At 33.2% G+C, this 15,396-nt stretch overlaps 1 protein-coding gene and 1 non-coding gene across 14 annotated transcripts in view; one reads left to right on the top strand and one right to left on the bottom strand.

The window, feature by feature from the left end:
* KCNT2 (potassium sodium-activated channel subfamily T member 2) overlaps positions 1 to 15,396 on the top strand; it is a 363,444-nt gene that overhangs the window by 142,900 nt on the left and 205,148 nt on the right. The window lies entirely within an intron of this gene.
* Positions 13,049 to 13,155, bottom strand: LOC111558478. Its single transcript, XR_002739379.1, has one exon. It is a non-coding gene; the product is annotated as a U6 spliceosomal RNA (small nuclear RNA).

The raw sequence follows: 15,396 nt of genomic DNA on the forward strand, positions 1-15,396 counted from the left end.
TTTTCTGCCACATAGTATGGACTTCAATTTCCACTTTAATGACAACTGTTGTCACACTGAGTGACAACTGAGTTCTCTACAACTCTGTGACTGTCTTCATTTAAGATGTGCTTGCTCTGTGGTATAAATGGTAAAAATCATAAATTGGAACTATATAGTTCTGGGTTCATATTATGACCCCACAACTGTACCTTCATATCACTTACTGTATGCTTATCCCTTTCACGCAGAGGGTTGATCTCATGTTAAGTGTTCTTACTGCAGTAAATTTTTAAAAAATAGAAGTGATACAGTTTTGATGACAAACTGGATGTAAGGTGTGGGAGAAAGAAAAATTGAAGGATGATTTTGAGATTTGCATTTTGGGAACTGACTGAATGATAGTGCCATGTATGAGGGTGAGGCAACCTGGAAGGAAACATAAAGAGGACGAGAAATAAAGAGTCCATCATAGCTGGGCTGCCTTTTAGAAACCTTAGTTAGGTATCAAATAGCCACTCGTCTATTTGGTAGTTAACATAAAAGTAAAAACTAGTGGAAATGCAGAGGGAACTTGATAAGAGTGTAATTGTAGCAGAAGATTTTAATAAAGAATCATATCTCTAAAATAGAGCCAAGAATTCTTTTTATTTTCACTTCTCCAAACATAGCCCTTCCTATACCATTCAACCCAGATGGTTGCCTATTTTTAACCACAGTCAACGTCAGAGCTTTTATAGTACATTCTCATTATAATAAAAGCATTTTCTTACCAGCGAGCAGTCAAATCTGTGCAGAATTCATACATCCTTCTAAACCACCACAAACTCTCTATTTTTTTCTCTTTTAAATTCCTCATTTTTTCATCCTGTCTTTCCCTTCTTATTAATTCCTCTTCTTTTACCTAACTCCTTAAATTGCTTAGACACTTTTACATTTCAGCTGACTTTTAGAATCCTTATATTTGGGATCGTATATCATTGTTGTTCTCCTCACAATTTCTTATTAGTAAATGCGTCAGATTATTTCATTATGTTATGATTTGCTTTCTTTCTTGCCCATAATCATTGCCAATGTATTTTAAAATATTTTGATTCAGAGTGTTGAGAGACTCATTTTAGCATCATCTCCTTTCTCTAGATTCATTGCTTAAGCTGGTATATCTCCTACTCCATGGTTATATTAACTAGCACCAAAGCTATGCAGAGGTTATATAGAATATTTCTTTTTTAAAGTTTCATTATTTATTTATTTATTTATTTATTCATTCATTCATTCATTCATTCATTCATTTGAGAGTGAGAGAGTACACAAGCAGGGGAAAGGGGCAGAGAGAGGGAGAGAGAGAGAAAGAGAGAGAGAGAGTCAGTGAATATAGGGGAGAGGTGCAGCGGGAGGGAGAGAGAGAATCTCAAATAGTTACATGCTCAGTGCAGAGCGTGACCCAAGACCCTGACCCTGGGATCATGACCTGAGCCGAAATCAGTAGTCAGATGCTCAACCAATTGGGCCACCCAGTAGCCCTATACAGAATATTTCTGACTACCCCTAGTAATCCAGTTCATTTGGTTGATTCCTGTCCATTGAGCCATATCTCTCTATATAAGTTTTTGGTATTTCTTTTTAAGATCTTGGTTTGCTAACAAATTGATTTTAAGATGTTCTAAATACATCATTTGACTTTCATATGAATTTGTCCCCTCTGGTGTGTCTGCTGCAAGGTGAAAACCACTTTTAATACCCTGCTTTACAATTCTCTTTTGTATTGACAATTAAGCACCCAGTCATCTATTTTTTCAAGCCTAAAATATCCCCCAAATGCTTTAACTTTTCTCCCCAAGATATTTTGGTTTGTTTGCCTTTTACTAAATCTTTCTATTTTATAATTGTTAATTCAAACAGGACTCAGTGCTGAATGACCACCAAGATCAAGATAATTTATATAAAAGTATTTTGTAAACTATAAAATGCTATTTAAACATAATGTATTTTTTATTGCCATAATTTAGAGGAAAGATTTGTAGTTTAGAGAAAGAGTTGTTCTTCTTAGGCTTTATTTCTCACAGGGACATATGTGCGTATACAAGTTTCTGGAGGGACCTTAGGTAAAAAGATATCTTGGCTGCGTCACCTTCTTGCGTGTGACTTTAACGGATAGTCTTTCAGCTTTAATTTAGTAATTTTGTCAAATACAGAGAGAAAAATATTGTATAAATTTCAACAAAAGGCTTGAGGTAGTTTTAAAAGCAGACATGAAATTGGGTCTTCATAATAGAAGAAACAACACATCAACATAATAAGAATGAATTATAAATCTGATAGTAAGCTTGAAGGCAGCTGAGGTAGATGGAGAAATGTAATTGTATTTAGCTCTCTTTATGGGAAGGAAGAAATCACACAAATTTCTCAATGTAATCAATATCCTCCTCTCCCACTTCCTGAAAAACTCAAGAATCTCATTCTATAGGCAGATTGATAGACATTATATGTAAGTATAGAGACACAATAAATGTTATTTCTTATTAAAAAATTTAAATGCAAAAATAGTAATGGTTTCCTGCTTATTGGCTTAGTGTTTCATATTTGTAATTGCTAAGAATAAAGATAAGTGCTATTGGGATACTCTGTTAAATGAAATTTTGAGCTAAATGAGTCTCATGATGTGTAAAAAAAATAAAGGAAATAGCGTATTGATTGCGTATATTGAATTAAAAAAATGCTATCGTATTGCTTAGTTAATTTTTTTCTGATGTAAAAAATACAGAATCAAAGATTTCCTTGAATGGTGTACCTTAATTGCAATTTTAATTCCCAGTTTAATTTCTTTAAGTATAAATAATTTGATATGGTAATGTTCTTAGCAGATTTTTTTTTAACGGAGGCCATGGGAGCAAAATGTGTATTAGGTAAATGTCCACACAAGTCATGTTTCCAGTAGATTTCTTTAGTTCAGAATGTGTCTTGTCCTTCCAAAACTGTTCTTTGAACAAATATCATTGATCAGGAAAACAGTTGTAATTTCCAGTGGAAAAAAAAGGATGATTATTTACCTAGGAGACCATTTTACACAGATAACTGGTGTATTTGACCTCATCTTATGAACAATTAAATGCACCATCAATGGAAATGTTAGCTGAACGTGCAAAAGAATCAATCAGATACTTCTCAAGAGTGTTCTTACTCACATATGGTTATATTTGTTTATTACAGAATTATCTGGATATTATACTCTATGAAATAGACTGTGAGTAGAGTATGAAGCAGAGTGTTCTTACTCACATATGGTTATATTTGTTTATTACAGAATTATCTAAATATTACACTCTATGAAATAGAGTGTGAGTCGAGTATGAAGCAGGCATATGTTTACTTAGCCATCTCTTAGAAAGAGGAAATTTTCCAATTGATTTTAAGCAGTGATTAAATATCATTATTGCAAACTTTTCATGACAGATTAGCATTACATTTTAAAAGCTGGGTTCAAATAAATTATTATATAAAAATAAGAGTCACTTTTGCTCTGAGAGTAATTCCCATTCCTTACAGTGTGAAGTAACATGGGAAGCTCTATGTTCTGTTTTATTTTTAGTGACTGATTAAATTTGGACTATTTCAGATAGAATGAGATAAAGCTTTATTTTGTGCCTTATTTAATTTCCAGAAACTGTTGACCAGAGACAGAATATTAGGGATTAGTTTTGTTATGTGGTAGCAACTAGCAATACATCCCTGTGGGAACATGTTAAATGAGTGTAAATCAGCTTAAATTAGTTGATATTTATTTGGTGCTCACATTTCACATGAGCAAGGATATATAAATAAGTGTTGTTGGGGGGCAAGAATGTTCTGTCTTCGGAGCGCCTGGGTGGCTCAGTTGAGCGTCTTTGGCTCAGGTCATGATTTCGTGGGCTGTGGGTTCGAGCCCTGCGTGGGGCTCTGTGCTGACAGCTTGGAGCCTGGAGCCTGCTTCGGATTCTGTGTCTCCCCCTTCGGATTCTGTGTCTCTGACCTTCCCCCATTCATGCTCTGTGTCTCTCTCTGTCTCAAAAATAAATAAACATTAAAAAAAATTAAAAAAAAGAATGTTTTGTCTTATTCTAGGTTCTTGTAGCTGAAGTAAGAATCAAATTGACAATAGAGATTAGCAGGAGAAAATCAAATTTAATTTAGTATGTACAGGGAATCCACATAGACATGGAAGTTCTAAAGGCAGTCAGGAAAAATGAGGTATATATGTTATCCTGAAATAAGAAGGAGTGGGAAGAGGTCTGGAACTTCAAACGGAGAGAATGCAATTCACAGGAAAATAAAAAAAGTGAATATATGGTAAACGAATGTTTGCCTTGCCATAGATGCGTTTTTCAGATAAAACTTATTTCTGGTAAACACTTATTTTGGGAAAGAGCCCCAGTGTAGATTTTTTTGTGCAGTTAAGGGAGGGGCAAAAGTTTCTCTTGAGACTGTAAGGTCTCAGTTGTCTTTAGCTCAAAGTACTACATATGCCAAGTGGCCCACCTTGGCTCCTACACTGTTTATCTTACTAATTTCTTGAAAAGTAAAAAAATAATGTGAAATATAATACTAAGTCTCAAACCTTTCCTGGAGAGAATTTGGATATATACATATTTTATTTTTATGAACTCTAAGTAGGTACATATGTTTAAATGCGTAATGGGAATTAATGGTGTGTAAAGCTAATATTTTATTGGCTAGGTACTTCACTTTTAAGAACTGAATCAGGTAAAAAAGTTCAAGGAAAAAAAGAGTAAATGGCAGAGAGGCAAGAGCTCACAACTTAGAAAGTGCTTGAGGACTGAATTTTGTAGCTTTTTACATCCATTATTTTTCTGTTCACAACTCTAACTTCACTTGGATGATTTGCATCGGTAGTGTCTTAAAGTGCTTTGTCAGTCTGGAGACTAAGAGTCTAGTGTAAATATAGTTGCTGCTTGGAGCAGGAGTAACCACTCAGGGTATCAGTAGACTTTTATTAATGAGCTCAGCAACTACTGCATTTGATCACATCATTCATTCTCTTGCCTAAAGTTTTTCATTTGTGTCTTCAGGATAATGTAAAATCCATGGTGTTGTATATAAAGTGATTTATAATTTGTCCCTGCCCACTTCACTGGCCTCATCTGCCCTTATTTGTCTTACTCTAAAGGCTCTCCTTTAGCCATATTGCCCTAAAGGAATGCGCTCACAGTTGGTTTTTTTAATGCAAAATTTTTCTTTGCCACTTGTAGAAGTTATATTGAACTGTTCATGACCTGATTATGAAGCCTTTCCTGTTGAGAATACCTTTTATTTTAAGTAAACTAATGGTTAGGAAGAAGTACAAATAAAAAGGAAAGCAAAATAGATATTGTGATTTTTTGGCTTGTTTTTGAAAATTAAATCTTAAAAAAGGGGGAAAAAGGAATATGATTCTTGGAACTATTGACCTTTTTCTATTATTCTGTTTCTGGGAATGAAGTAGAGACAGGTTTAGAAAGGATCTCTAATGTCATGGTAGAACTCAGAAAGCCAGTGTAAGTCACTGACTTTAATATTTCCAATATTCCAATATTAAACATTAACAATTTACATGAAGAATCATTTAAATGTACATGGAGGTTATGAGCATGTCTGTGGGCATGTGAGGCCCATATATACATACCGCATAAATGCATGCACACACACATATGCAGATATACACACTCTTTTTATGTCCTCATCCTCTTCTATAACATTTCACTAAATGATGTATTTTCTCATTGATCAGACCTTGGCTTTTTAATTTTATTTTATACTTTTCCACTAGGAATACTTTATATATTTTAGCTATATTTTCTGTAATCCCATAAATATTTCAGTGTAGTGTGATATATTGTCTATAACAATTAAGAGATAGTAATAAGCATGTGAAGGACTCTAGTGAGGAACCCACTCCCAGGCTATCATCAGTTCAAACATCAATATCAGAATCCTTGTATATGAACAAAAGTGGAATTAAAAATATTTTCCAAGGTGTATAGTTGGCAAGAAAGTATTGTTTGGTCTTATCTGCTCTTGCATAATTGGATCATAAGAATAACCAAGCCTAACCTTGCAGGGAGTGGTCATGTGTGTCTTGAGACCCTTTCAAGAGTGTTCCCACTTAACAGAGGATTCTGTTGTCTGATTCCACCAGCCCATTAGCTGAACCTGCCCTTAGTATATTTTCACATTTTTTGTTGGTATGAACCTTTCTTTCAGTGTATTTGTTGTTATGCCCAGAAAGAACAGGAACCTCTTTGATCTTACAGAACAGGAATGATTGTTTTAGGTGGCAGAATTTGCTTTATGACTTGCTCTCTCTGTTTAATGTTTGGTCGCAAGGTTGTTGGGGAGTAGGGTCTGATGCCTCCACTTTGCCTCTTTACGTTGGAGGTGACAAATGAGCACCTCAAAGAACCTGATAATTGTGAGCCAACAAATTGTCTTAGGTCAGTTTTTATGGTTCTAGTTACAACTTTTATATTCAACTGTTTCTTTGACATACCCTCTTAGACTCCTCAATGAAAGTATGTCCAAAGGCAAATTTATGCTATTTCTTTTCCAAATTGTCCACATCTCTGAAATAGCAACTACTGTCCATTCTTTGGGGGCAATTCCAAAGAATGGAATCATTCTTAATGCCTCCTATTCTGTGACACAACACACAATCGACAGATCCCACGGATTTTATCTCCTTAGTATCCTGCAAATCTATCCATTTCTATTCCTCTCAGTCATCACCTTACTCATCTAAACTATCAGAACCTCTTTACAACAAGTGCTGTTATAACTGGTTTACCTATGTCCACTCTGGTTCCATTCCAAACCATTCACCACATGGCAACCAGAGTTTCCTTTGTGAAATGTAAATATAATTGTGTGACTGCTTGCTAATGCTTGTTAAAAGTTTTCCATGTGTCTTGGGATGAACACAAAACTTCTTACTTAATATGTCCTAAATTTCCAGTACAATCAGGATTCTCCTCATCTTTTCATTTTCATCTCACATCCTTGATTTTTCCTCTGCTCAGGAGCCCTACTTTTTTTCCCTTACTATTCCCATCACACTAACCTTCTTTATCCTTATAATATTCTACCTTATTTTTCTTTGCAGAGTAGAATCTGTCTTATCTTTTTTTTTTTTTTAACGTTAATGTAAACATCACTTTGTCATTTATGTCCAGTCCACCTGATTAGGTCAAATTCAGGATTACAGGAGAGCATAGCAAGGCAGGGGCAAAAGGGCTCTCCTCTTAAATTTATGTATATTTAGGTTAGTCGTCATTTTCTGTCTCAGACTGGACTCTAATTTCCAGAAGGGACCAGTCATGCCAGCTTTTCCATACCACTGTCTCCCCTAGTACCTAATTCTTTGCCTACTATGTAGTAACACCTAATAAATAGGTGAATAAATTCATGTGAAACTTTTTTAAATGTAGGGGCGCCTGGGTGGCGCAGTTGGTTAAGCGTCCGACTTCAGCCAGGTCACGATCTCGTGGTCCGTGAGTTCGAGCCCCGCGTCGGGCTCTGGGCTGATGGCTCGGAGCCTGGAGCCTGTTTCCGATTCTGTGTCTCCCTCTCTCTCTGTCCCTCCCCCGTTCATGCTCTGTCTCTCTCTGCCCCCAAAATAAATAAACATTGAAAAAAAATTAAAAAAAAACATTTTCAAATGTATATGATCTACAATAGAGCAAAAATAAAATGATAAGCACTTTATTGGAGATTCAGGAGAGAAAAATCCCGAGTTTTCCAGGAAGCAAGAAGTGGTAAATAAAACATTTTTATCTATTAACAGGAATGTGAGATGATTAAGTACCACCTTGTCTTTATTTACTGTCTTATCAATTCTGTTTTTAAAATATGAAAATATAATAGCATTCTGCTGATGTTACAGGTTTTTATTGTTTTTTTTTCCCTTAATGGTTTCATTTCTTAACATTAGAGGCTCCTAAAATGAGAGTTACAAGAACATGATCATGATTTTTCCTGATTCTTGACTAAATTTTGTCTCATTTTCACCTCGCTAATCTGTTTTACTCCTCTCTCATATCCCACTGCCTTATTTCTTTGTCTACTTCCTTCACAATTCACACTAGAAAATACATTTTGTATTGAGACCCAGTACACATTTCTTACTAAATGATTATAGATGAATATGAATATATGCTCAGTCCAGCATATAACCTGAGGAACACAGAACAAAACACTACATGATTATAGTTCCATCCTTCCTACCATGAACAAAAAGACCCTACTTCCATCTGATGCATTATCATACTAATGGCCCATAGGCTGATGCGTCTATGAGTAATTTACGAAGACTGTTCCCCAGATGCTTTTATTTTGCTTAAATCACTAATGATGAAAGGAGAGGAAATGAATTTAATGTAATTTTGTTAAAAGAAATATATTGAATCAGAATAGTAATGGACAATGTGGAATCCCTTTAATTGAAGCGTTTAATATAAGAAAGAAGACTTACCGCTCTGTTATGGTTGGTGTAGCCTTAGATAATTTCTGTCTCATATCCTGGTGATCTTTCTTTTACTAGGTGAGTCAGAAAAAAATATTTTAAAATATGTAAGTTAACATGTTAGCTTTTTCCTAATGGACGAATATTTAGTTAAAGTGAAAATTTCAAAATTAATACATTGTATTAGCTTTTTTATTACCAACAGTATTTATAACTTTAATGCTTGATATGGTATATATTCTGGCTCTATGCATTTAGTGCAAAATGGGGCATAATCCTTTTTGTGTGTGTATTAATGTGGTTATGGCTTTTTTACATAAGTGTTTGAATAGTTTCTTGAAAATTATTCTTAATGAGATTTAACAGTATTTTAGTTAAGAAAAAAGAATTTTAAATTCTTTTTTAAAGAATACAATTTGGAGTCCTCCTTTCCATATGGCATGCTCAATTTGGTGATGCACATTTCAAATAATCACAGCATTTATGAAACAATTTGTCCTATTCTCTTAGCTTCTTTGTCAGCAGAGAGAGGGAGCTTCTCTGCTTATCCAGTACTCAGTATGACCGCTGTTGTCCTGTATTTCTAAACTTTGTCAGGTATGTTCAAAGTTTAGATTTGTAGGAAGTCAGCAAAGAACAAGGAATGATGATTGAGGCTTATTTATTCTTGTAGATCTAAGGAAGGAATGGTAGGTCATTTAAAACTGCATGTTTACAGATTTGTTAGCAGTCTTAAATTGTAATTAAGATAGAGATGGAGCACTTTTAAAATTATATGTTTTGATTTCCATTAAGAAAAAGTAAACAAAAAAACCAAAAAAAAAAGAAAGAAAAGAAAAAAGAAAAAACCTCAGGGCCTGACAGTTTCGTTGTTAAATTCCTTCAAGGAACAGTTAATCCAGGGCGATATAATTCAGGGCATGGACAAAGATAAAAAATTACCCAAATCATTTAATTATTAAGCTAAACTGATTCTAAAATACTGCGACAAAGCACAAACTATGAGCTAATGTTCTCCTAGTTGAGTTAATAAGACCCTAATCCTTTGAGATACTCTCTCAAAACTAAGAATTTTGGCAGGTGTGTTTCGTTAATCTTATAAAAATTATTCTACTCTTGGAGATCCACAATAAACATTAACTCATTAAAATGATCTGGAAAGTCCTTTACGAAATAAATAAATATGTTTAACCTAGAATTGCCAATTTTTTTTTCCTGATAAATATGGGTTTAATGATACATTGTTCTTCACACAGATGGCTACAGAGGGTTTATAATCCGGGCTATATAGCCATGCAACACAGACCAATTAGCTGAGTGGCTTACCAGATACAGTGCTAGATTGGCTTTTCAAGGAACATATGTTGAGATACAGAAATATATACCAAGGTCACTTTCAAGAGATAGATATAAAATTCCTATAGTAGTAAATTGACAGACTAAAAACAGAAGTTTACATTAGAAACGAAATCAAAACAAAATAAAATATCAAACAAGCAAAAGGGCACTTACTAAATATTAATTACCTTAATGATAGATAGGAGTAGAATAATACTAATAACATCATATATATCTTCTATCATTTGTCTAGTAATAGAAAGTGAATATTATAATAAATTCAACCTCTTACAAAATTAAATAATTTTCTCCTCTCTCCACCTGCAAAGTTTTCCCTAATATTTTTTACCTTATAACTTTTTATTCATTGCCTTCATCTTCTGATGTCTATAGGTCATACTGGAAAATCTACAAACATTGGTTGAAAATCAAATAAAACATTATACCTCTCAAAAACTGAATTTGTTTCATATGGTTTGAGTCATGTACTCAATCTCTTATCCTTATTGATTGTGAAAGTTTTAGATGACATGTAATTCCCAAGGGTATTTTTCTGTTTTTCTGTATATTTAGTGTGTTTGTGGTAATCAAGTTCTGAGCAGGTATTTAAGGATGTATTTTGTCCTCTAGTCTGCATAGTTTAAGTGCTTGGCCACTTTGATTCAGAAAATCTTGCCAAGGTACCATGCCATAAAATTCCTTAAGGATTTTTATTCTGTAACAGTCATTTTTATTTTATTTTTTATTCTTTTTATTTATTTTCGAGAAAGTGAGCAAGCAGGGGTGGGTCAGAGAGAGAAAGAGAGGGAGAGAAAGAGAGAGAGAATCCCAATCAGGCTGCACATTGTCAGCACAGAGCTGGACTTGGGGCTCCAAGTCATGAACTGAGAGATGATATAACCTGAGCCAAAACCAATGCTCAACCAACTGAGCCACCTAGGTGCCCCAAAAGTGATTTTTAAAACAGACATCATCACAAATGGGTATTCATAAAACTATATTACATTAAGGTAGAAATGGCTCTGTGAAAGTTTTGAAAGTCCAGTTTAAGCCATTGTGAATATCAACCACAATTATGCAAAAACATAAACACATGCATGGCAAAAATTCTCTACAAAATGCATAGTTTCAAAAATAGGTGTATTTAATCTTCGTAAAATAGAAAACCTATAAGTTAGATATAATTAAATATCTATTTAAATAACAGCGAATATGGGGATGCCTGGGTGGCTCAGTCAGTTAAGCGCCTGACGTCGGCTCGGGTCATGATCTCAAGATTCGTGAGTTTGAACCCCGCATGGGGCTTTGTGCTCACAGCTCAGAGCCTAGAGCCTGCTTTTTATTCTGTGTCTCCCTTGCTTTTTCTACCCCTCCCCTGCTTGCTTGCTCACACATGCACACATTCTCTCTCAAAAATAAATAAACATTAAAAAAGAATGGTGAATATGAATGTATGTGTAAAAATAATATAAGAAGAGCAAATTTTGTTGGTATTTTCCCCCCTAAATACTAACATTTTAACATTCAAATCATGAATATTCTCATATGATGATATACTTAGTAGTTACCCAGGTCAGTGAGTGAACTATATAAATAAATACATATTATACACACACACACACACACACACACACACATATATACATATATATATATATGTATATATATGCAGGCTTACATAATTGTATGAAAATTCTTTCATTCAGGCAATCTCAGAGATAACTTGTCCTTTTTAAAACATGTCACTAGCCTGTTATTGACATTTTGGCCGAGAAATAGTGCTTAATCTTTTTTTTATCTTGACTGCATTACCAAGAATTAGTTGTCAGTTTCCGTAAATGATGATAGTGAACCCTCCAAAGGTCAGCTAATATCAGCATGACTCTGGTCTTTGTAAATAGTTAAATATTATGAGTTTATTTTGCAAATTGCCTAACTTTTCTTTTTGGAAAGTTGAGAGTTGCAGGTTTGAGAAAAGATTGGACAAGATTACAGCTACTCTCATTAATTCATGGATGATTGTTTGCTGCTAATAACTCTGTTACTAACTCCATAGTAAAGAGAAACAGACATGCTACTTTCTCAACCCCAGTCTCTTTCCCCATAGTCTATGCATATACTGTGTTTATTTTTAATGTTTATTGACTTTGGGAGGGGGAGAGAGAGAGAGAGAGAGAAAGAGAAAGAGAGAGAAAGAGAGAGAGAGGCAGACAGAGACAGACTGCAGGAAGTGGCAGAGAGGCAGGGAACAAAGGAGAGAGAGACTCCCAAGCAGGCTCCATGCTATCAGTGCAGAGCCTCACGTAGGGCTTGATCTCACGAACTGTGAGATCATGACCTGAGCCAAAATCAAGAGTCTGATGCTTAACCAACTGAGCCACCCAGGCACGCCATGCACTGACTATATTGCTCTAATAGTACATTTATTTTCTTGTCAAGTGAAAAACAAAGGCTTTATATCTATTTTGTGTAGATAGTTGATTCTTATATTTGACTCATTTTTGTGCTTTTAGTTCTTTTATGCTGGGCTGGAATTTAAATAAATACATTACTAAATAAATTACTAAATAAATAAATAAATAAATAAATAAATAAATAAATACTGAATTCATTGAGCATTATGTGTCAGACATTTCACCGAGCATTATTAGTTCATTGTATTCCCTTAAGAACCAAATGAAGAAGTTAATATTATTACATTTACTTTCCAGTTGAGGATAAGGTTTAAAAAGATTAAGTAATTTACCTAAGTTAGCATTAATCGAGTTATAAGTTAAATGTTTGATTATTAATTTATGGTATGATTATTAGCAATATTATAAAGTTGGGGTTAAAATCATTCACTTTAGATTTAGAAGCTCTTTTATGTAGATGACGGTGTTGTATTCATATCTACATCTCTATTATACAGTACAATGCTTTATTTTAGTAAACCATCCATAAATGTATTTGTATGAATACACATGACTTACCTTTATGAGTAAGGTTACCCTTTTTCTGTTATGAAACATTTAAGTTTTATAGCACCTATTGGTTTTATATAAATCAGTTTGTTTCTTATTTAAAATTTACAGGTATTTTTAAGAACATAGAAATTTTAAGAAAATCATATTAATTTGCATTTTTCCATTTCAAAATCAATGAGTATAAATGAATATGAGTAATTTTTATGTGGATTAACTAAACAAAGATAAATTGAACATGGTGTGACATTGTTTTATTTTTTCCATCTTAAATTGGAATAAAATATTTAATTTCATGAATTTGCGTGTCATCCTTGCGCAGGGGCCATGCTAATCTTCTCTGTATCGTTCCAATTTTAGTATATGTGCTGCCGAAGTGAGCACTAAAATATTTAATTTCAAATGTTCAGGCAGACAATACAGGATAATAAGCAAAATTTTTGTTACAATTAGATATCCACTAAAATTCTAAGCAAGACTTTTTGGTTTTAATGTTACGGCCCAGTCACAAAACAATTTTAAATTTGATTACTATAAAATTTAAAGGCAGGAGTGTTTATTTACATCTATCAGCTATGCTTATTTAGTTTTAAATTCTGCATTATTAAATTCTTCCACCACTTTCAATTCAACATATAATTTAAACAGTTTAACTGAGTCTTTGACTGACTGAAAAGATGTATCTCTTATGATAAGGCAAAATAGGATATTTTTATTACCAATGTGGACTATTTGAGCACATTCTTAGATTTAGTTTATCAGAAAATCTGCACCCATCATTAAAATCACTTCTGGGTACAGGCACAAAATAATAATTAACTGAAATTCATCAATTATGATCAGGGAGAAGAGGCAGTTTTTGTTTAATAAGAGCTCCAAAGACATATATAAATGAAGTAAGATAACAATCTATATTAAAATGGTTATAATCACTAAATGGTTTCAGATCCTTAGCTAGCATGTTGTAGCATTCATAGTTCTTGGAAAAATAGCTAATATATAAATAAAATATTAATGTTTATGAATAATGCAAATCAAAAGTATGTCAATGCTGTATTAGCCTTAAGAATTATATGATAAAGTAACAATAAACTATCTGTGTATCTATCTATCCTGAAGATACACTTTTTTTCTTTAATTGAAGTACAGTTGACACTGAAGATATATGTCTTTCATTCCTTCATAAAAGGAGCTGAATTACTGTTGGGAAAGATAGCTTAAATGAATGATCTAAAATTATTTTTTAGTTGAATGATTGACATAGAACACTAATATACATTTTATATTTCTTAACTTCAAAATATTGCTAGATGTGTTACTACAACCAAAATAGATTATAATAAGTTGGCAGATACTCTTAACATTCTCCACATGTTCCATATAGATACTCCATAACTGGTTTCAGGAAATGATGCTATAGCCAAATAATATGATGAGAATAGTCCAGTTTCTGCCTCGTATTAAACTACTCCACATCTTAGTTTTTACTTTTATAAAATTATAACATGGGACGATACTTTTCAAAATACTTTTTAAATCTAATTTTTATGATTCGGTGAGGAGGTTTGAGAGCCTTTTTTCTTTTATTTTCCTTTTTGCTTAAATAGTGTGAATGTTCTTTCTTTAGAATTTGTTAAGCTTGTGCAAATTTCTGCAAAATTCCCTTTAAAATGTTTCTACCCTTCAAGTAACATGATTCTTCTAAATAAATGCAAGAGAGCAAAAAGGAAGTAGTTTCAAAAGTTAACGTGACAGTGACATTGGAGTCCAGAATGTATAGTTATTTTAGGCTGATTTCTCTCTAATATTGAGAGTAGTTTCTTTCATAAATCATAAGCTAGACACTTTCCATATTATGAAAAGTTCTATAACTAACATGGTTGAGTTTAGTATTAAAGTATGTAATATTCATGCACAGTGGCAAGTGTGTGATTTTGGGTAAAGTCTTTGATTAGGAAATAGTTAAATGTAGCAAATAATTCAATAACTCAGGTAGTTTTAAACATGTTGGTGACATAGAGAGTTTAGAATGTAATGAGAATAAATATAAGTTTTATAAATTCAAGTCAATTTCCAAATTTCAAATTTCCAATTCTTCATTTATCATATTATTTAAGTAGTACTACTAACTGAAACAAATGCTGGAGTTACGAATACTAATTACTAGGGAGAGTAAAACCCAATTCTCTTGTTTATAGAACTTGAGTATTTCAAGTGATATTGATTAAAAGGTGGTGGTAAAGTCCATAGATTTATGGAATATTGCATTTGCCTCCCTTGACAAAGAAGTATTTAGTGTTGCCACTTAAATTAGATTCCACAGTTAAGTCAGTGGCCATATAAAGATTTTGGATGCTTTTTAAAAATTAATAAATTGTATTTAGTTTATATCTGAAGAGGTTAAAAGGCTTGGTGATTTAAATATGGCAGTAGAAGTCCATGAACGTTATTATGTGCTTAACAATATTTTAGGTGCTCAGACAACATGGATAAAGAAAGCACTTGGCCTCCATTCATATAGAGGATTATAGACAGTGGACACCAAACCCAACAAATGATTAAAACTTTTTCTTTTTTTTTCTTTTTTTGAGTTTTTTTATTTTATTATTTTTTAAATTTACGTCC

The sequence above is a fragment of the Felis catus genome, chromosome F1 (assembly GCF_018350175.1).
Source record: "Felis catus isolate Fca126 chromosome F1, F.catus_Fca126_mat1.0, whole genome shotgun sequence".
Taxonomy (NCBI): Eukaryota; Metazoa; Chordata; class Mammalia; order Carnivora; family Felidae; genus Felis; species Felis catus.